This window comes from Ambystoma mexicanum, chromosome 1p (genome assembly GCF_040938575.1).
Source record: "Ambystoma mexicanum isolate Mex_15411 chromosome 1p, UKY_AmexF1_1, whole genome shotgun sequence".
Classification (NCBI taxonomy): Eukaryota; Metazoa; Chordata; class Amphibia; order Caudata; family Ambystomatidae; genus Ambystoma; species Ambystoma mexicanum.
In genome coordinates this window covers 1,233,442,515-1,233,465,018 of record NC_090921.1, presented here as the reverse complement: position 1 = coordinate 1,233,465,018, position 22,504 = coordinate 1,233,442,515, and positions in this window count along the sequence as shown.

Sequence of the window (22,504 nt, the reverse complement as noted above, 5' to 3'; positions counted from 1 at the left end):
GGATGTGACCTAGCAGTTCGGGCTGGACTACCCCTTTGGGGGAGGGACCAAGCCTGATTTGCATATGGTCTTTCCCCTTTTGTAATGGCTTGGCAGGCAAAGAAAGATGGTCTAGAGGGTTGCCCAGAGCGATGCCAGAGGTTAAGATTCATTCTAAACCTGCCAGCCATCACCTCTTTTGTTTTGCTATTGTCACCCCGAGTGGGACGGGTATGCCGAGACGTGGGTCCCGTGCCTGCTGGGCCTAGAGACCCAAGCTACTCCTCACTGATGACGCCCAAAATGGCTGAAACATGTCTGGGGATGCTTGTGTTTTCGTGCAGAAGGGATGTGACCTAGCAGTTCGGGCTGGACTACCCCTTTGGGGGTGGGACCAAGCCTGATTTGCATATGTTCTTTCCCCTTTTGTAATGGCTTGGCAGGCAAAGAAAGATGGTCTGGAGGGTTGCCCAGAGCGATGCCAGAGGTTAAGATTCATTCTAAACCTTCCAGCCATCACCTCTTTTGTTTTGCTATTGTCACCCCGAGTGGGACGGGTATGCCCAGACGTGGGTCCCATGCCTGCTGGGCCTAGAGACCCAAGCTACTCCTCACTGATGATGCCCAATAAGGCTGAAACATGTCTGGGGATGCTTGTGGTTTTGTGCAGAAGGGATGTGACCTAGCAGTTCGGGCTGGACTACCCCTTTGGGGGTGGGACCAAGCCTGATTTGCATATGGTCTTTCCCCTTTTGTAATGGCTTGGCAGGCGAAGAAAGATGGTCTGGAGGGTTGCCCAGAGCGATGCCAGAGGTTAAGATTCATTCTAAACCTTCCAGCCAACTCCTCTTTTGTTTTGCTATTGACACCCCGAGTGGGACGGGTATGCCCAGACGTGGGTCCCGTGCCTGCTGGGCCTAGAGACCCAAGCCACTCCTCACTGATGACGCCCAATAAGGCTGAAACATGTCTGGGGATGCTTGTGTTTTCGTGCAGAAGGGATGTGACCTAGCAGTTCGGGCTGGACTACCCCTTTGGGGGTGGGACCAAGCCTGATTTGCATATGGTCTTTCCCCTTTTGTAATGTCTTGGCAGGCGAAGAAAGATGGTCTGGAGGGTTGCCCAGAGCGATGCCAGAGGTTAAGATTCATTCTAAACCTTCCAGCCATCACCTCTTTTGTTTTGCTATTGTCACCTCGAGTGGGACGAGTATGCCCAGACGTGGGTCCCGTGCCTGCTGGGCCTAGAGACCCAATCTACTCCTCACTGATGATGCCCAATAAGGCTGAAATATGTCTGGGGATGCTTGTGGTTTCGTGCAGAAGGGATGTGACCTAGCTGTTCGGGCTGGACTACCCCTTTGAGGGTGGGACCAAGCCTGATTTGCATATGGTCTTTCCCCTTTTGTAATGGCTTGGCAGGCAAAGAAAGATGGTCTGGAGGGTTGCCCAGAGCGATGCCAGATGTTAAGATTCATTCTAAACCTTCCAGCCATCACCTCTTTTGTTTTGCTATTGTCACCCCGAGTGGGACGGGTATGCCCAGACGTGGGTCCCGTGCCTGCTGGGCCTAGAGACCCAAGCTACTCCTCACTGATGACGCCCAATAAGGCTGAAACATGTCTGGGGATGCTTGTGGTTTCGTGCAGAAGGGAAGTGACCTAGCAGTTCGGGCTGGACTACCCCTTTGGGGGTGGGACCAATCCAGATTTGCATATGGTCTCTCCCCTTTTGTAATGGCTTGGCAGGTGAAGAAAGATAGTCTGGAGGGTTGCCCAGAGCGATGCCAGAGGTTAAGATTCATTCTAAACCTTCCAGCCATCACGTCTTTTGTTTTGCTATTGTCACCCCGAGTGGGACGGGTATGCCCAGACGTGGGTCCCGTGCCTGCTGGGCCTAGAGACCCAAGCTACTCCTCACTGATGACGCCCAATAAGGCTGAAACATGTCTGGGGATGCTTGTGGTTTCGTGCAGAAGGGAAGTGACCTAGCAGTTCGGGCTGGACTACCCCTTTGGGGGTGGGACCAAGCCAGATTTGCATATGGTCTTTCCCCTTTTGTAATGGCTTGGCAGGCGAAGAAAGATAGTCTGGAGGGTTGCCCAGAGTGATGCCAGAGGTTAAGATTCATTCTAAACCTTCCAGCCATCACCTCTTTTGTTTTGCGACAGCAAACACAGTGTGAGTGAAAACATTGGGGGACAAGTCCTGAGAATTAGGCCAAGATCTGAAAATTATACAACAAAGACTGGACAGGTTAAAGTGGAACAGAAGGAACTAGTTCAGTATGTGAATCAGACCATTGTGACCCTGAAAGATCAATCAATGCTGTTAGAGCATGATATTAATGTTATGCTTAGGCAGGATGGGATATTAGAAGATGTTCTGAATTTCTTGAATCCAATGGAAGTGATCCTCACTAAATTTGTATGCGAGGTTCAAGGTGGGGTATTTATTCAGAGTCACAGTTATTGGATTTTGTTTAATTTGATATCATCTTCCAAATGATAACATTGATAATGTGAAGGGAGATCGAGACAATGCAGGAAAGAATTGTATTTGAAATTGGAGTGTGATTGCCCTGTATGTAGATGTACAATGGATGGAGATTGGTTTTCTCTTGAATATTCCATATATAACCCCAGAATTGATACATCAGACCAAATTAGTACATGATGTAGGATTCTGGCAGAATGATATATAAGTCAGAATCATGACTCCTGAAAATGGTGGCCTTTCAGATATGGGGGAAGGGTTTGTACCTCATTCCAAAGCTAGACACTTGTGTAAGATTCAAAGAGAAAAACTACATATGCCAGGGGAACTCTTCTTGCCGGATGCAACAAAAGTACTGTGTGGTTGAAGGCAGATTGGAGTGCTACAGAGGGATGTATCTGTTAGTAATCCAAAATCTGAAGAATTGACTGATTATTTTATCTGTCTATTATTTATTTTTCTCTCTTTTTATACTGCGCCAAAAGCTTACAGGCATCAGGCCACATTAATTAAGAGCAGGTGGCTGGTCAGTACATGTTCAGTGAATTATACAGTCACACACCTCAATCATGGTTAATTTGTTGTCTGGCCATTGCAATATAATTTCTTTTCACCGTGACTAAGGATACCGTGGTAATGGTTGGTGGTGGAACGTTGTTTCATGTGTTTGATGATCTATCGGAAGAGAAAGTATAAAACATTGAGTTGTTCCAAAGAAACCAATTTCCATTGAACCCTAATAAACTGAATATTCCAAAGGATATCACAGAGAGTGATCTGGGTTTGACAGACAGAGATGTACGTACGTTGGGGATGTAACAATGGACAGAATAGGGATTGATTATTGTGGGAATGTCTATGGTTGCCATCTAAACATGGTTATTGGCACTCACAATAAATATAGGCAATGTTTCAACTTGATTGGCAATCTTTAAAAAGAAGAAAATAAGTCTGAATAGGGCACATGATTTCTAGTTGAGTTATTTGTTCTGCAGACTTTCCATGAATATGTAGGAGAGGTTGTGGGCTGAAGAATGTGTGCAGCATAATCTTTGTCTAGTGTAGTACATGGGTACTAACATTTAGTATTGTGGACAACAAGAGGAGGTGACATTGGGTACTAACGACTAGTATAGGGTTGAATTCAGTGGGCCAGATCTGTCAAGCCAAAGGCTCTGAGTGTACTGTGTAGTGCAGCAGGTGCACGGACATTGCTGACTGATCCTTGCCTGGAGCCTGGGGATTGAGAAATTGAGAGATAACACCAGTGCTTTGCAAGGCAGAGCATGCAACATGATTTGTCTTGAGAATAAACGTGCATTTTCCTGAGCAGGAAGAGAGGTAGGAAGAATGAGCAAAATTGTGAGGAGGTGTTATGTTGAATACTGTCCATAGATCATTTAAGCCTGGGCTGGAAAGTCACATGAGCGTGTGGGATATATTGACCCACTCAACGGCATTGCCTTGCATCACTGAGCTGCCTGTGCGCAAGAAACAGTAACCTGGCTGTGCTGAGTCCTGTGCGCACCAGGACCTCAAAACAGCTTTTGGCAGCAACAACAGAAAAAGGGCTGCACCGTTTTGCCTCACACGCTTCGGGCTAAATGGAACAAGGGGGCACAATGAAAATATGCAAGTGGGTCTAAAACATATATAGAATCAAGTGAAAAGGAAAGCCTGCCATTACTGGAAAAGCCAAAATACCTTTCAAAATTAAATCATTTTCACCCTTTCAAAATGCTGCTTTGATGCCAATTTTGTCTGTCATTCGGAAACCCCTGTGAGTAAAAAGGCCCAGTTAAAACCATTTCTCAGAGAAATCAAAAGCAACTTAATTTTCACTCGCACGCGAAAAACGTATTTATTTCTTGACAACATGTATCCAGGCGCAGCAGTTCAAAAAGACTGTTACCCTCTGAGCCAGGTCAAGTAGAACTGTATCTAAACTTTAGATAAGAGTCCTGCTGCAAGGAAATGACTACAGCTGCCAAGACAGGGGCAATCTGAGGAGCTGCAAACTGAATTAAAGTAAGTAAGAAGTTAAACAATTTAAAACACATAGGCTGGAGTTGCAAGCGCTCAGAAACCTGTAATTCCAGTTGCCAGCTATGAAACTGCTCCTAGGAAGGGAGACGCAACCTAAATTAAGGACACTTAGGTGCAAAGTACCAGCTTGAAAAACCTCACATGCTCATCAGACATTCATCTTTGCTCCAGGCTGGAACAATAGCAGTCCTGGGACACTCACCTGTCAAGGGTGAAGGGCAATAAAACCTTCAATTAAGAGAGAGACCCCCCCATCCTGCTTGAAAGAAACTGCCAGCTGGTGTTAGCTGGGAAGAAAAAAAAATGACAGGCAATGACTCCAATTTGTTTTAAGACTGTGTTATAAAGAACTTTAAAAAGTCTTATATCTCAGCTGTGAAAATTGGTAAAAATGTGGAAATTTCACAGCGTAAAAGTGGAATTGTGGGCTGTGTTTGAAAACTTGGTAGAATGTTGTGGCACCCTCTGGACAGAAACCGTGATATATGTTGTATTACCAGAAAAGCATCCATATTGCAAATGTCAAATTTTGTACATACATCCCTGGGGATAATTCTCATCTGTGTATAAAATTGGGGAATTGTGGGCCAAATCTTTAATGTGTAAAATTACCAAAATGTGTCAAAAACGAAACACGGTCACACAGACTGGAGGTTTGGACTAATCTATGCTGCACAAAATATGTAACCTGTGTATCTGATTTACTAAGAGGTGGCAACTGCATAAATATCTGTTTTTGGCAAAATCGGATTTTCAGTAAAGAAAATGTGGGAGTTTCTAGATACAGTAAAAATCACCTCATAAACATGACATCACTTTTCTGATATCCAACCAATTGTGAGCACGGAGGAGACTATGACCTTGCCCAATCCTATATTTAGGGGCGTGGGTAGTGAATCCTACCCCTGTCATATACTGTAATGATGTAATTTGGCATTATGTATAAGGGCCCCTGACTAGCACTCAGAACACACACTGATTTCTGATTCCTACGCCGGGGTCCCGTTTCTGTCTGTTCCTATCTTCATCTTGCATCTATCCATCTAAACTCCAGATCTGAACCACAAAAACAAGCAATTTCTGATCCTGCTTCAGCTAGGCCTCAATTCTAAAAGAATCCCCATAACCAAGGGAAGCGCTGTGGTGTTTTGGGGAAGCATCCTGAATTTACCTGGCTTGCTGCCACTCACTGCTATCCTGCTATCCTGATGCCCAATAGTATCCAGTAACTAGAACTACCAGTCCTGAAGAACTATCCTTTGGTATCCAGTCCCTGCACAGCTGACTCTGCCCCGTTGAGTTTGTCTGGCCGCCCTGTGTAAGACCAGATCCGTGTGGTGATCCAGAGTTCTGACTGTCCAAAATCCAAACTAAAAGTGGACTGTGAGTATCAATAGGGACTATATAAAATCATAGTCTACCCTGCCTTGTCCTTAGTTCCAATCTCTAAGTCACCATATTCTTATCCTGCTAATTGTCATATTGTCAAAAATCATTCTTGAAACACTGCCTTTGATTCCTTGTGCTAGCACCAATATCTTTAGTAATTTTGTCTTGTGAAATCCTAAGCCCCTAGTCCTCCCTTGGGTAATCGGACTGGGTCTGCCAGGGCGGGAGCAGAAGTACTAGGGGTGATTCCACAGATCAACTCCGGAGCTTATTGTGTCTTAAGCTGGTAGCCTAGCCTGAATGCCCTAGCATAAAGTAAAACCGTCCTTGTCAAAATTGATTTCTGTTCCTTTTTCACGCCTTTATTTTCCAAAAACGCACCTCACTAGATGCTTCACCCGTTTTTATTAAAAACTGTTTGGTTAATTTCAGGCGGGAATGAGCATTTTTGCAACGTTTTACACGTGTTATTTTTGCTATTAATTGTTTTAAACCTTCCATTCAATTTCGATTTGTATGCTTTTGCTCAATCTATTGCTTATGATTGCTTGTAACTTTCCAGTGTTGCTCCCCTAGAGGATTGTACTTATTTTAGGATTTTTGCACACAATCATTGTTTTATTCAGCCATTTCCGAGTGTCATTTTAACCTTGCAAAGGTTCAAATCTGTTTTTCTCTCTTGTTTGGGGAGGGAAGGTTGGATTTGAATTTTGTTTCGTATTCCTCATTCCTGATGACCTGCTGCTTTCTTATATCTATTTAGAATTGATTATTTGTGGGTTGAGGAATATTGCACGGGGAAATCCTAACTTGAGTGCTATCTTTCCAAAATTCAAAAGTGTCTCTATTCTCTGGTGTTTGCTATCTGTGGTGCTAAAGGGTTAATTTAAGTGCATTGCCTACATTCCTATTGTATTATCATCACATTGGTGATTGCTGCCCATATTTGAAAGTTTGTGATTTGCTTGAATTTCTAAAAAAAATAATAATAATAATTACTACCTTTACCAACCAGCCTGGTTCCTGGTCCATTGTGACCCTGGGTATTTGAATAAGGGGTGTGATATGAGTGGAGCATCTCTCAAATATTCAACCTATATATATAACATAATAGGCATTTCAGTTGTGTGCTGCATACTAGGCCGAGACCAGGGTGTATCGCCTGATTGAAATACTTAACAAGCGGAGTCAGAAGGGGGTCCGATAGGTGCTAGAAAGTTCTAGCATGTGGTATGACATATGATAGCTGATTCCACTAAAGAATCTGGAAAATGATATAGAAAACATGAAAACATAGGCTGAGGGGCAGTTCTGATTGAAAGGCTTAAAAGAGGGAGTAATGAGGAAGGAGGGTTTTTTTCCTTGCTTCTGCTGGATGTTTTTTCGAGCTTCCTGGGTCTTCATGGTCGGCTGGGCTGATGATCTCCGGGCTTCTCTCACTTCGAGCTTCAAAGAGAGAAAGGGCCTGGCAGGCTGACTCTGAGATTTCTCTACTGTGCTGGTGACTGGTGTAGCTGCAGGGAGTTCATGGAAGTGTTTGGAATCGGGGGCAGTGTCCTGGCAGAGACAGGCCGATCATACTTGCCATCATTTAAAAACAAAACAGAGAACCCATTGTGAGTATGAATAGGTGAATAACAATCAATTAGGAGCCTTTTCTGGAGGGTATTGTAATTGGCAAATGCCAGACTGGACACAGAAGGTATACTTTTTTAATGCTTTTGATACCAAAGGATTAACACAGTAGCCAGAATCCAAAGAATTCGCTCAGGGTTGCTTCTTTCATAGAGAGGGGATCAGAATCTCAGAATCACCAATTTCACAATATTATAACCTTGTTACTAATCCCGTGTTAGATAAGGGTAGGGGAGTAAATGAGAACTGAAACAGTATTCATAATGCATTTGCTTTCATGGACAAAGCGCCAGCTATGTTGTCTCAGGACAGAGGAACTATCGTTTGAAATGCATACCAATTCATTATAATGTTTATTGATGCAGAGTGTCCTTCCTGTTTTCTCACATGTACCCAATGTAATGATTATTGGTGCAGAGTGTGTTTTTCTGGCTGATAAAAACTGAATATACATATAAAAGAGTCTAACTGTGAAAGAGTTTGATGGTTACTTATTGTATCTGGTTTGTCTTTGGTTTATACCTAGAAGTAAATGTGCATGTGCAATAAAATGCACAGTACAAGATCTGTAGATGTCTAGCTAAGATCCTGTGGTAGAATTGTTGCATAAAGGAAAGTGTCAGGAATTATCCTACAGTCAAAAGAAACAATACAACAGTAATGTATTGTAAAAATAAAGGTTATTTATATATACACAGGCAAAACAGGATTCTTCAGAAAGGTAAGTACTATTAGAAGTGATAAACACATTATAAAAACCAGCATTATACTTATGGTAACAAAACTAAAGCATGAACTACATTTAGAATGGCAGTATGCTATTCCTGGGGGAGTAAAACCACATTAGTAGACTTTTAGAATGGCCATAGGCAATTCAAGGTAAGTAGACCCTATTGGAAGTACTCTATTGACCAGATTCCCTGAATGTTTTCCTATAGGAGTGCGCCATTATAAAACGCTTCTGTGAATCGGGCCCTATGTTGCTTATTCACTTTCTAGAATAATATAGTTACACCAACATCACTTTTCAGGACACTGTTCTAAGGTAAGCAATAACTTATTAATTACTTTTCAGAGGAGCAGTATGCACTTCATGGATAAGTAAGAGCTCAGGATACACTTTTAGAATGTCGGCAAGCTCTTCAAGGTAGGTATTGGTAATACACGGTTACACTATTTCTATTACAGGAATATGTAGTTATACCAATGTCACTTTTGAGAATAGTGAAAGACAATTTTAAGGTAAGCATGAACTCTATAAGGCTTTTCTTAGAAAGGCAGTAAGCAGTTCATGGGAGACAAAACCTAATGTTACCCATTTGGAAACGCAATAAGCTATTCAAAGTGAGTACAACCCTTTTGTTAGTAAACCCTTACACTTATTCTATTTCAGGAATATGTAGGCACACCAATGTTACTTTTTAAAGGAGCGGAACACAATTCAAAGGCAAGTAAATAACTTTCTATACTTTTCAGTGGGGGCAGGAAGCAACTGAAAGGTAAGTGATTACTTTATACCACTTTGTAACTTATTCTGTTTCAGGAATCAAAGTTACAGCACTAACACCTTAGCAAGTAGGTACTTGGTATCACTTGTTATATTTTCAGACAGAGGCCTTATACTTTTGGAATCCTTCCCTATTCTAGAACATTAGTGTTAATAGAGAGAGAAGTGGGACCCTGGTGGTCCAGAAGCCAGCTGTAGGCAGGTGAGGAGAAGTCAGAACTGTAAGAAAGTCATAGATCCAGAGAAATTCTCATGGAACAAGTAAGTATCAGACTTTAGAGTTAGTAGAAGTGTCCAGGGGCTTCTTAGAATGCTCCCTATAGGCGCTCCAACCTTAGGGCTAGGTGAACGGTATTGGTGAACTCCCAACTACACAAATCATCACCCTAGCCACAAAGGAGTGACACACATCTTTGGGTAAGTATTACCCTCAGAAAACACAGAACCTTAGTAGTGAAGAAGAGCGTCTGGATGGACAGGTTCACAATGCAGCAGTACAGGACCTGGTCTCTGGATTCTTGGTCATGGTGATGAAAGAAGAGACAATGGAATGGAACTTGCAGCTGAAGTTTACAGGAAACCCTCCCAACAAAGGATTCTTTGGTGCTTCTCTTGGCTCTGTGATTTTGCCCCCCTTTTCAAGGTACCAGATGAAGGACAGTCACTGCCGATCAGATTCTTCTCGCTTACCCGGTCTACAGCTCTGGTAAGGGGAGTTGAATCTTGCTTCTGGAGATCCAGCAGGAGTCCTCCAAAGTGTCAGTGAGATTCATTTTTCAGAACACATTGCACAGCACTCAGGCTCGAGGTCACAGGGTTCTGGTGGTTTGCAGGCCAGGAATGTCACAGCTCATTGTGAGCTGGCTCAAAATTAGGTCTTCTTAAGCCTGATTGGTCCCATGAGTCTATGGGTTGGTGACATTGTTTTCAGGACTCCTCTGCAGCTTTAAAGAAGGGGTCAGCACTGGCAGCAGTTATAAAGCAGGCATCTTTGGTCGCTGGAAGTAGCAACACCAGTCTTCTCCTCTTCTTCTTGATCGGATTCAGCTCCAGTGGTCGACTTTCCTTCAGCTTCCAGATCCAGGCCATTTATACAGGAACCCAGCCAATTAACAGCCATGCAACATTCAAACATTTCAGCCTCCCAGTTGGAAGTAGTTGCAGGCAGGTATGCCAGAAGATGCATAGTTTTGGACTTCACAGACACGCTGGTGCCTCGGTGGGCTACACAAAGGATTCCCGCCGAAGACAAAAGTACAAACAGGACCTCCCCACCCAGGACAGAAGAAGGACAAAGAAAGAGAAGCACACAAAAAATAGTGAAAATAAGCAAGAAGCCACCATTATCACAGAATGCTGACCCTTCTGTGCGTTGCTGTGGCTGCAATGAGAACCTGCGAGTAAAAATCACACAATAGTCTTTAAGCACTGCCACCAGCCATAATAGTAAGCTTGCCACTATAACAGAAATGTTATACGAGCAGTGATAAGGGGGATACAGAGTAACCCCCCAGCACTCCACATAAGGTGGGCTGTGCTGGACTCACAATATGAAATATAGAGATGATACAAATATCTCTCTATATCCTTGAAAACACGTTTTCTGCAAGGTAAGTCAGTCATTGTAACAGGAATGTTAAAGTAATAGTAAGAAAAGGGATATTATGTATCCCCTCCGTATTACCCAAATTGACCTTTTACAATTGACCTTTTGCACATTGACCTAATTATAGTGGTCCTAATTGACCTTCTGCACAATTGACATTCATATTATTTTACTTATTTTATACATGTATTGGGTTGGTTTGGATTATAAATAATATAAGGGGATTGGGTGGGGGGGTTGCTGGGGTTTTTAGGATTGGGTGGGGGTTTGAGGGTGGTTTCCCCCTGCATATATATCCTAATTGACCTTCTGAATTAGGTCAATTCTCCCGAGGTCAATTCTCCCAAGTTCAATTTTGAAAAGGTCAATTAGTATACAACCATCCCCTCAGCACTCCACATAAGGTGCATTGTGCTGATCACACAATGGGGATTGTAGAAAGGATAAACAGTATCCTTCTACCCTTGGGAACAGTAGTTCACAAAAGGAACCCAAGATAAAAATCAAAAGGGAAGCCCAAGGGGCAGCCCAGCAGCACTGCCCAGAAAGTGTGGCATGCTGCATTAGTAAAATGTAGATGTACAAAAAGTTATTGCAAAGTGTAGATTCAAAAATAAACTATGGCGAATCAGACAAATTCCACTCATAAAAGGAGTAAAAGAAAGAGTGAGTGGGGAAAAAAGGTTCTCTCCCCTCAGGAACATAGAAAAAGAATCCACAAGTCCATGAAAACGTGTTGGGGGTCTGACATGTGAAGGTGACTGACTTATAAATGAAAATGTAACCCAACACGAATACAGAAGTCACAATGTTTTGTTCCCCAGGTTATAGAGTCTATTGTTGGACCTCTGAATGAGAAATTCTGCCTGACTTGTTCCGAGAATATTTGACTGTTTTTTTAGCAATCTGAAGTCACACATGCAACTTCTCTAAAAGCTTCTCCCCTTCTCAGGCTCCTATTTTCTTAAGCCTTGCTGATTTCCTTTTGAAAAAACCCCTCAGAGTAGCTCTAAGTGCATCCCATGAACACAGATGGGATCTTGCAGGAGTTGTGGGCAAGTTTCCAAATGCATTGCCCCAACTCTTCATTCTTCCATTTTATTGGAGAGTAAACGGGAACATGGTTGAACATAAATATTTGGGCAATATTTGTATCGCCTCATCGTTGCTAGTCTTTTATTTACCATAATTTGGACAATGCAGGAATATGAGTCGTGGACCTGAGAATAACAGATAAAGACTTTCTCCATTTTGGTCCACACATCTGCTAAGTCATCTCTGAATCTCATATCCTTAAAAGTCAGTAGCACTTCTCCAACTGCTTGGTTATGCCTCCTTTAACTTTTAAGACCATTAAGTCTATGGGTCCTGCTGGCGTCGCTTGCAGAGTTGGTAACAATATTCGGAAATATTCACCTTGACCAGGGTTAAGTATGAAAATGGATGCCAGATTGATCACCCTACCCTGGGAAGTTTCCCTTGATATCAAGTCCCTTCTCTCCCTGTTTACACATTTTTTATCAAGATAAAGGGAAAATCAAGCGCTATCAAAATCCCAACCCACCTCTTCTTCTCTTTCGCGGAGGCAAACATTTTGTACAGGGTAGTATCTAGTTCAAAGTCGGTGTGTGTCTGCTGATAACATATGGGTTTCCTTTATGCTTGTTGGTTGTGCTCTTTTATCCATGAATTTTATTAGCCATATTCTCTTATGCGAGAATGTTGGATCAAGAAGAGGCATGGCTATCCCTCTGGGTTGACAGTAATCTTTTTCTACTTCTTCCGTTCTCTCCGGCAGCTCAGCGCAGTCTAGCACCCCATACAGCTGTTCGAGTCCAGCCCCAGCGCAATCTATATCAGTGCCCAGGTGACTTTCCAAGCAGCAATGATTCATCTTGGGGCAGGGATAGTCTGAACAGGTGTGTGTTAGTCGTTATGAGCTTCAGCTAAAGAGCCCAGGCAGCGTCCATCTGCAGTCTCTGCCATATTTTGATCACATAGATATGGGTGTGTCTTGTCCAGGGCCAGGTCAACTCTGAGAACAGGGATTTCCACAGCGCTAGTGAAAGCCTCTGATTCTTTGACCTCCTCCACTACATGTCAACCTCACTCAGCCTCTAAATAAGGCAGGGGCAGAGTGAGGTGTCCCGGAGATCAGAGATATGTGGCCATTTTGGACAGCAGCTGGGCATGACTGATATTTTCCTTCAATTCAATAGAGCATCCAGTTTCTAGGATGCTACGATTGTAACAGGTGTAAGGGAAGAAAAGGAAAAGTCCAACATAAATTAACATGGTTTTTAAAACTTGCAGGTAAAATCACTTTGCTTCTTTGCAAGTTTTACTGAATTAAACTATATAACAAATAACTCCGTTTCTACAAACCGATCATTTTGCAGATAGGGTGGGAGGTGCTACTAGACAAACAGATATTGCTGACATATCTTTCTTTGTCAGGAGCTGACAGGACACTCCCACTGATTGGTCCCTGTGATGCTCCTGGCGCTGCATGTGCCACTTACGCCCCCACTAAGATGTTGGACTTCTACTTCGGGTTCAACGGGAATCACTTACTGGCATTTCTACTGCCCATTTGCAAACTCATCCAAATCTAAAAGGCCCGGAAAATTCTCCCAACCCTTGCCTTGTTGCTGTTTGGTCCTGTGTCCTGCCTTTTATTTTCTGGCTCCCTTACTCTCCCATTTTGGTGTTAGTTCTATGAACGATTTCCTGTTTTTGTTAAATTCTTGCTGCTGTGCCTTCTATTTCCCTGCCTGCCAGTCACCTTGTCCTGCTTGCTACTGCCCTGTGCCTAGCCACCCCGATTCTACCAATATTACCCAATGCCTGCTCATCCTGTTTCTACCTAGTGCTACACAGCACTTCATCATCCAAGTTCTATCTGATACGTCCAGTTCCTTTCTGGGATTTCTCATCTGCAACACGTTTTTTCCAGTCTGCGTTTTTCCTATGGGTTCTGACCTTTCTGAGAGCTGCTTCCCCAAAGTAGTGGCGCCTCGAGGGGACTGCGCCTATCTCTTCACATCGCGATCCTGGGTCCAAACACAGGTAATACGAGTTACTGAAGGATTGCGATGCCAGCTGAACTGTGAACAAAATAGAGTAATTGAAGAAATTGGTAGCAGCTGTTCAAAACTGTATCAGCAAAGTCTGTGTGCAAAGAATTGATGCCCCACAAGGTTCTACCTGTAACTGCTCATGTTGGAGGCCCAGTCATACAAAAGCTCCAAATGAACCCCAATAAGTTAAATAATTGTTGTATTCTGGTACAGTGCATTTTTCTTTCTTTCAGACAAGCTGCTTACCAGACAGATTGTTCCAATGTTGGGCTCATGAGCCTCTTCGAGGGATTCGTCATGGCACAAAAGATCATGTTTGATCAACTGGAGTTGGTGTATTCCACACAAGAAACATTATTGGAATATGTCCACGGAACGCATTATATCCTGAATTACATTATGAAATTCAAGTAGCTTGCCTAGGAGGCCACCTGGCCTGAGGAAGCCTGTGTTACCCTGTACCAGCAAGGTTTTACCAATGACTTAAAGGATTAACCAGCAAGAGTTCCTCACTCAGCCTCTTTTGACACCCTGGTGAAGGTGGTTCTCCAAAATTACCAACAGCTACAATAACAGATTTTCAAACTCAAAAAGTTATGTGTTTCCTATTCCCATGCCTCTTCCAGCTCCAGCACCATATCCATAGCAGAGTTTGAAGGCTCTGAGTCCATGCATATGATATCTGTGCAAGGCCCCTGGTCTGATTCAGAACATTTTAGACACTGCTTTAAGGTCCTTTGCATGCATTGCAGGTCCCCGGGTAACCTGGTCATGGAATGTCTTTTAGCCTGAAGGGTATTTTGTGAAGATTTGGGGCCTGACGGTATTTTCTTACCGCGGGGAAAAATAACTTAGCAACAATCACTCCTTGTATTCAGATTGGGCCATGTACAACAATAATACAGTGGACATGCATTATTTCAGCACACAGACATGCGTATTTGGTATGCGTGGTTGGTATGCGTGGTTGGTGGTATTTTGGTGAGCATAATTCCCTTGTTTTATTTGTGGCCCCAATATCCAGAACCCCTTATTTTTGCTTAGATTTTTCGTGTAATCACTAGAGAGACCTCAGGCTTGCATTTCAGGAACACCACATTTTCATTTTTAGTGTGCCACCATGGGCAATTTCTCTCTGTCTTATCTACGGCAGCGAGCTATCATGTGGTATTTTCACTATCTTATATACGGTAGTGAACTATGTCCCGGGCCTCCCTTTTTGCCGACTCATAGACCTCCGACAAACTACAACACACACAGTTAGTTATAATTGCTCATACTGAATTACATTGTGCACACGGCTGCAGCAAATTTGACGTTTAGCTACCTTGAAAATGACAATTGCACTGTCTAAACATCTCCCCACATCATCAGCACTGTATTGGTAAATATAAAACACACCACCCGTCTGCTTTCAAATATTTTTCTGTATTATAAAAGTTGCATTTAAACACGATCTCACTCTTTACAAAAATAAATAAAATAGCACAGTAACAGCATTGTCTGTGATACACTGAAAAGAGAGTGGCGGAGACAAGAACTCAATTTGCAACATTAAACATGTGATTAAAGCACAGGAATCTCCTTTCCTACACTGACTGAATATTCTCGTACACACTCAGCCCCCACACTTCTGTAATTACCTTATCTGTTCAGCATGAGTTTTCTTCAGCTGTTCTCTTTCTGAATTTGGCTCCCTTGAAGATTAACCCCAGTGAAAACAAGCGTCTTTCGTTCTCAAACCGGGGTTATTGCCTGGAATTCTCAGCTTTTGCAGCAGGAATGCTTCAGCCAGGAAACAGGTCCTTCTCCCAGCTCTGCCAAATCCCGACTGTCCTCCCCCTCTCTTCAAGCTACCCCAGCAAAACTCTCATCACTGCCTCTAGCATGATACTTGCTATGACGCTGCTCCAATCAGAAATCAATCATGCCATCTCCTCCCTCACTACACAATGGCTCATTTCTACAGTAATTATTTGTAACCAACTGATTTCCTGTTCCTTCGAGCCCTTTTGCTTCCTGTAGTTATGTGGACAGAGCAGCAGAGAAAAAGAAAAAAATGAATGTGCGTTTAAAAGTTCACTTTCAGAGTAGGCCTAATTCTGCAGTGGAGACACATTTTTATTAGTGGGTTATGTTAAATGCAGTTTTATTAGTCAGGTTATTTATTAATAATGTTAGTTATTAATTTTCAAATGTGTCTCTTGCACCATAGGCATTTCAGGTGAAAAATAGTGTGCATTTTTGAGTGTGCACGTGTGCTTTTAACTGTAAACATAGATTTGCATCTTATATGTTAAAATCGTTTTTGACTGAATAGCCTGTCTTTACTTATATGTCCATGTTAATCTGGCAACACATATAGCAATGCACCACACCCATGTGGTGGTGCTGCATCAAAAAAAAATTGCTACCTGTGCAGTAGTGCTGTACTCTGTGCTGTAACACGCCAAATATCCTTACATACCCTCCTTTTGTTTTTAGAACTTGGCTACGATCCAAGCCAATTCCTAAAAACAACTTGTTCTTTTTTTCTTTTAAAATGCATGTGTATTGGGATATCTTTCTCTTCCTGACGTAGCTAGTAAAATCAGTAACATTTTCATTTTTACTGATAGCACAATCAACCATCCACCCATGATTATCACCAGGACAGCCAAACCCACTATTGAGCGTTCCCCCCAGGTTCCCCAATTAAATCTTTCCACTTCTATTATCCCCAGATTACTAATTGTAATATTGTTTTTTCTCAAATTCATTTTTATAACATGTCTTTCCTTGTGATTCAATAAATATTCCACATCCGGATCTATTGGAAAAGTATCCCTTTGGAAAAAATCGATATTTTCCACTTGGCTTTCCCGAACATCATTTGTTACATGAAACAATGTTAACCCCCCAATTGACACAATTGTATCCTTTGGAAACATTATATTTCACCTGTTTAACCATGTATGTTCCATGGTTTAAATGTACTACCGTCATGTTCTTTAAACAGGTGCTGACCAACCATTTACCTCTGACCATCTTAGCCTGTGCCATTTCTTCACTCCCCATATTGCTAATAATCACTTCACATCCCTCTGATATACTTGGGTCAGATTTCAAACCACAAATAGCATCTGTGGCATCAGGAACAAACGGTTTACCTGGACACATATAATTTTGTTCTTTAAATTTTACACATGTTTCCAGGTTTGGTATTAAATAAACTTCAGGTTCCCATGACTGAAATGCCACCACTTCTGGAGTCTTAATCTTAATAAATTTGTCCTCTTGCCAAAATCCCACGTTGTGTACCCACTTCGTTTGGTAAATAAGTTCAGGGGCTACATATGGGATGCATAGCAAAAATCCGATCTCTAGTCTTTCCAAGTCCACATATAACGGCATTGCATTACCCATTTCGAATGCAATTTTTACCTGTATTATATCAATTTATATATCAATTTCCCTCCTGGTCAATCTTTCTATCATTTGACGAATAATATCCTGCGAAACAAAATACAAGGGGATATGTCCTTGAATCAATTGTGAAACTGTAGTTTGAACTTCTCTCATATAATTTGTTAATAGTCTATCAACAGGACTCATTATGTTCAATATTTCATTTAAAGTTCTGTCATGCTTAAGTATTATTTTAGTCGCCCGTTGCATTACATCCGCTTGTTCATTTAGAATGATTGCAGTTTCATTTATGAATCTTACTTGTTCATCCAGTCCCCCTTTAATTCCATCTAATGTTTTTTGTATTATTTCTAGGTCAATACTCAGTTGTTGCGCTTTAGTACTCAGTGTTCCTACTGAAATAGAATTGGCTGTTGATATTGTGGTACCTATTATGGCTCCAACTATAGACATTACCAATGATATCGCGAGCATCACCGCACCTCTCTTTCCTCTCTTCTTCTTAATGTCTGCTGAATTCACAAATGTTTTTTCCAATTGCATTAATATATCTCTTATTGACTGCTTAGTGTCCTCTTTTCTTATTTCCAGCCACTCTTTAGTCTGTTCAATCTTAATTCCGGTATTGTTCAAGTGTTTTTCAATCAAAATCTCAGGATTGCAGCCTTGGTCTTCACCCCTCTTTGGGGCTTTCCCGGAATCCGTCCACGTGGGCTCCAGGACTCCATCGTCTCCCGTGGGCTCTGATCCCGGAACCTCCGACCAAATAATGTTAATTTTCTAAATCAAATAGAAAATAAACAAATTAAGTACATAGCACAATACTAACTTCACCCTTTTGCCAAAAATAAAACATGCTTGTTAAAAATATTTCATTTTTTTTTTTTTTCTGAAATTAAACACAAGTTAAAAAGAAAACAAGCACATATAAAACAGCATTCAATATTTAATACATTTTCTCTCTGCACACCAACCATGAGATTCCATTATATATATTTATTTATTTATTTATTTATTTATTTATTATATATTTTTACATATATTACAGTGTTTATGTGCCATTATAACAATCAACTTTTTAACTTCTTTGTCACTGCCTCCTGATTGTACCCATTTATTTTCTCTTTTTGTGTTCAAGGGACTTTATCTGTTTCTACATGCTCAAGCTGCCTGATCTCATGTCTGGGATGGCATGGTTTGATTTGATTTACATGGACAAACTGCTCTATTGCGGTTTCACCTTCATTTTTCAAAATTTTATAAACTACAGGAGAGACCTTATCTATAATTCGAAATGGCCCCTGCCAGGCTGCTAGAAATTTAGAATTTTTCTGTTTACTTTTTCCAAAATGAAACTTGTACACCTGATCCCCTACACTGTATTCCTTTACTGATGTCTTTTTGTCATAATAAGACTTTGCACTGTCAGCAGCTCTTTCCAGATTTCTCTGCACAAAAGCAAATGCATGTTGCAAATGCCTCCTCAGTTCATCAATATATTCATGAACTGTGGATGCACTCACAAGTGTCTGCTCATGTGTTCTGTATAGTAGGTGTTGTGGTAACACCATTTTCCTACCTGTCAAGACCTCATGGGGGCTAACACCTGTTGCTTTGGCAGGAGTTGATCTGATTGCCATCAAAACCAACGGTAAACGTAAATCCCAGCTGGAATGTGCTTCTGCCACAAATTTCTTGAAAATATCCACAACAGACCTATTGCTTCTTTCAACTGTACCTGAAGACGCTGCCCGATATGCGATATGTAGTTTCCGTTTCACACCTAGTATTTGCCATACCTTACTCATTAGAGTACTTGTGAAATGACTTCCTCTGTCTAACTCAATTCTTTGTGGCAACCCAAACCTTGAGAACACATGGTTCACCAGCAATGTGGCTGCTGTTTGCGCACTACAATCCGGTGCAGGAATGCATTCAATCCACTTCGACATCAAACAAACCACACTCAAAATGTAACGACTTCCCCTACTCGACCTTTTTAAAGGACCTACATAGTCTATTTGCAAATCTGACCATGGGAGAGTTAGGCCTCTTTTCATCAATGGTGCTCTATGCATTGGTGAAGCAGGTTTAAATTGGGCGCATACTAGACATCCTCTAGTATATAATTCCACATCTTGGGACATATGTGGCCAGTAAGCATAATCTTTTAGTATTGCTAATGTTTTTTGTGAACCTCTATGGCCTGCAGTTATGGCATCATGTGCATGGTGTAGCATTAGCCCTCTGAATGAAAGGGGTACTACCCACTGTATTTGTCCTGTTATGGACTCTCTAATCATGAGTCCATCCTGTAATCTAATTTGTGTTTTGTTCTTTAATAGCACCCTCAACTCTTCTTTTCCCATACAATCATTTTCTGTTAAAGAATTTTGTTCGGGATCTATCAAATGATTTGTCATGTCCTCGGGTAGTTCCTACGACCTTGTCTCGACACCCAGTCCAGTGTCCTACCCCTCCCATTCACCTGTCTCCCGGGGCTCACGTAGGCAACCCCGGTTGGCTCGCGCGCTGGCCAAACAAACGCCATGCACCCTGCAGTCACGATTGCGGCCGTTTCTCCATTGGCAGTTGCCTTGGAGATTAGGCCACCGCTCGAGCAGTAACACACTCGCTCGTGCTGTTGTGGCCCGATCACGTGACCCGAGGAAATGGTCACGTGCCCCGGTTTCGCGGTCACGTGACTCCGGTTGACATCATGTGACCAGGAAGTGGACGATATTTAAGCAGTGCAGTGCCGGTATCCTACGCTTCACAGCTGGTTTACCAGGAGTACTCTGTTTGACTTTCTTTCCTGTATTGCTTACCTGGCTTCCTTGGACTTGGCTTATGTTTACTGGACTTCTTGTGGATCACGTTTGGATTTGGCTACAACGGCTTTTCTGCTCATCACGGCTCCTGACCCCGGACTGAACTACAGACTTCCTCTGGATCTCGTTCTTGTTTATCCCTTTGGTGTAGACTGCTCTTCCTGGTTTCAGACCGTCGTCTGCAACGGATCTCTGTTGGGCCTCCCTGATTGCACCTCTATACGGGGAATCTCACTCTTCAGTTGGTGGCTGCCACCTGATTACCTGGGGCCCTCTTCAATACACTCTCCAGGTGGAGACTGGCGAGGTACATCTAGACCTATCCCGCAGGGTGGGTCTTTTTGCCTACGTGAGTCCCGGAACCATCCTCCCATTCAGGTTTTCCATCCCGTTCATCAGATTCCCGGTAAGACTCTGACTGTATTCGGATTATTGTATGTAGTGTCCTGACTGCTTGGTATCTAATCATTGCCTTTTTCCACAGCTGCCTTGGGGTTCCTAGTACTTCGGTTCCGGCTTCGGATTATCTCCACCTGTGGCCGCAAAGGTTGCACAGGGAGTGATTTAGTGATTCTCCCTGTGCGGCACTTGGGGACAGAGGTCTTCTATATCGTCACGACTCTCAACACAAGACAGACTGTGAAGCCTTGTCGTGCAAGATATGGAGGGTGCCGCCGAAGACCCCCTGGCTGCTGTCATCCAAGCAATCACGTTACTACGAGCCGATATGGTGGCGGCTAATACCGCGGTCCATCAGCGTCTTGACCTGTTACAAAGCACCCAACACCCCTTACCCTTGGACCCGGAGCTCGGAGACGCCCCTCCAGCATCGATACCCCTTGTACACCCAATCCCGACTCCCTCGGCTCCTGTTCCGGTGGTTTTGCCTTCACCCTTTCCTTTGGCTGCCCCAGAAAAGTTCCATGGGGACCCAAGAAGGTTTAGGACTTTCCTTAACCAGTGTAAGTTGCACTTCTTGTGTCGACCCCTTGTTTTTCCGGATCCTACCACCAAGGCGGCATTCACTCTCTCTCACCTAGCCGGCACGGCTGCTGCTTGGGCAAACCCGCTGTTAGAAACCAACCATCCTGCCCTCTATGATTTCAATCAGCTAGTATTGGAAATGTCCTGAGTGTTCGACACCAGGTATAAAGCACAATCCCATGATCTAGAACTACTGGACCTGTCCCAGGGGAAGGGCTCTCTTATTGAATACATCACAAGATTTAACCAACTGGCAGCAGAGACCTCCTGGCCTGAAAGTAAGAGATCGGTGGTATTCTATAGAGGACTAAGCAGTCCTATGAAAGACGCCTTGGCTATGGTACCGTCTCTGCCAGTCCAGTTCCCGGCCCTGGTGGACCTGGCTCTCCAAGTAGACGCACGACGCTCCGAACGCAGGGCTGAGGCCGGGTTTTCCCAAACGGCCAGCTCTGCTATTCCGTCGTCGTCCTCTGAAGCCACCGGTGAGCCGATGCAAATAGGAGGTGTTAGGAGTCCCATCACCTCGAGAGAGAGAGGGAGCGCAGAAGGGCTGAGAATGCCTGCTTTTATTGCGGCTTAGGGGGGCATTTTGTGAAGGAGTGTCCCCGGAGACCCAGACCCAAGAAGCAGGTTTTTCATCCAGCTCGATCCTAGATACGGGGGTAGGATCGAGCTCCCCATGCCCTTCCCCGAAAACCGTTCCATCATTTGGTCAGATTAGGCCCATTCAGGTAGATGCCACCATACAACCTGCTCCTGGGATTATCCAGCCCGTGCGGATCATTATCGATTCCGGGGCCTCCGGGAACTATATTGATATCGCTCTGGCTCGGACATTGAACCTACCCCTGATCAATAAACCCCGACCCGAACCGGTTCAAGCAGTTGATGGGACGGAACTCGCTTCTGGTCCCATTAAGCAACAGACCACCCCCCTCGTCCTCACTATCCTGTCAGTCCATAGAGAAATCCTCCATTTTGATCTAATATCCACGCCTCAGTTCGGCGTCATAGTAGGCATACCCTGGTTACGAGAACATAACCCGCATATAGATTGGGGTACGGGACACGTCCATTTCGAATCTGAACTCTGTCAGAACTACTGCCTCCCCGTGGACAGTGAAACAGACACACCAGCATTAGCACTCGGTGCTGTCGCCCAACTCACGATACTGGGCGACGACATTCCCCCTGCCTCACACATAGTGGGTTTAGTCACCGCTCCCATCCCTGTGGCTTATCAGGATTACACTTTGTTATTCGATCAGGGCTCCTCTGAAGTACTCCCTCCTCACCGCTCCTATGACTGTCCGATCGACCTTGTGCCTGGGGCCTTGGTACCTTCAGGCCGCATCTATTCTTTGTCCCTATCGGAAGACCTGACTCTTAAGGAGTACATTGATAAGGCGCTGCGTTTGGGTCACATTCGTCCTTCCAAGTCGGCTGCAGCCAGTCCCATATTCTTCGTGCCCAAAAAAGAAGGCGACCTTCGTCCCTGTGTGGATTACCGTCGGCTTAACGCCGTCACGGTGAAGAACCGTTATC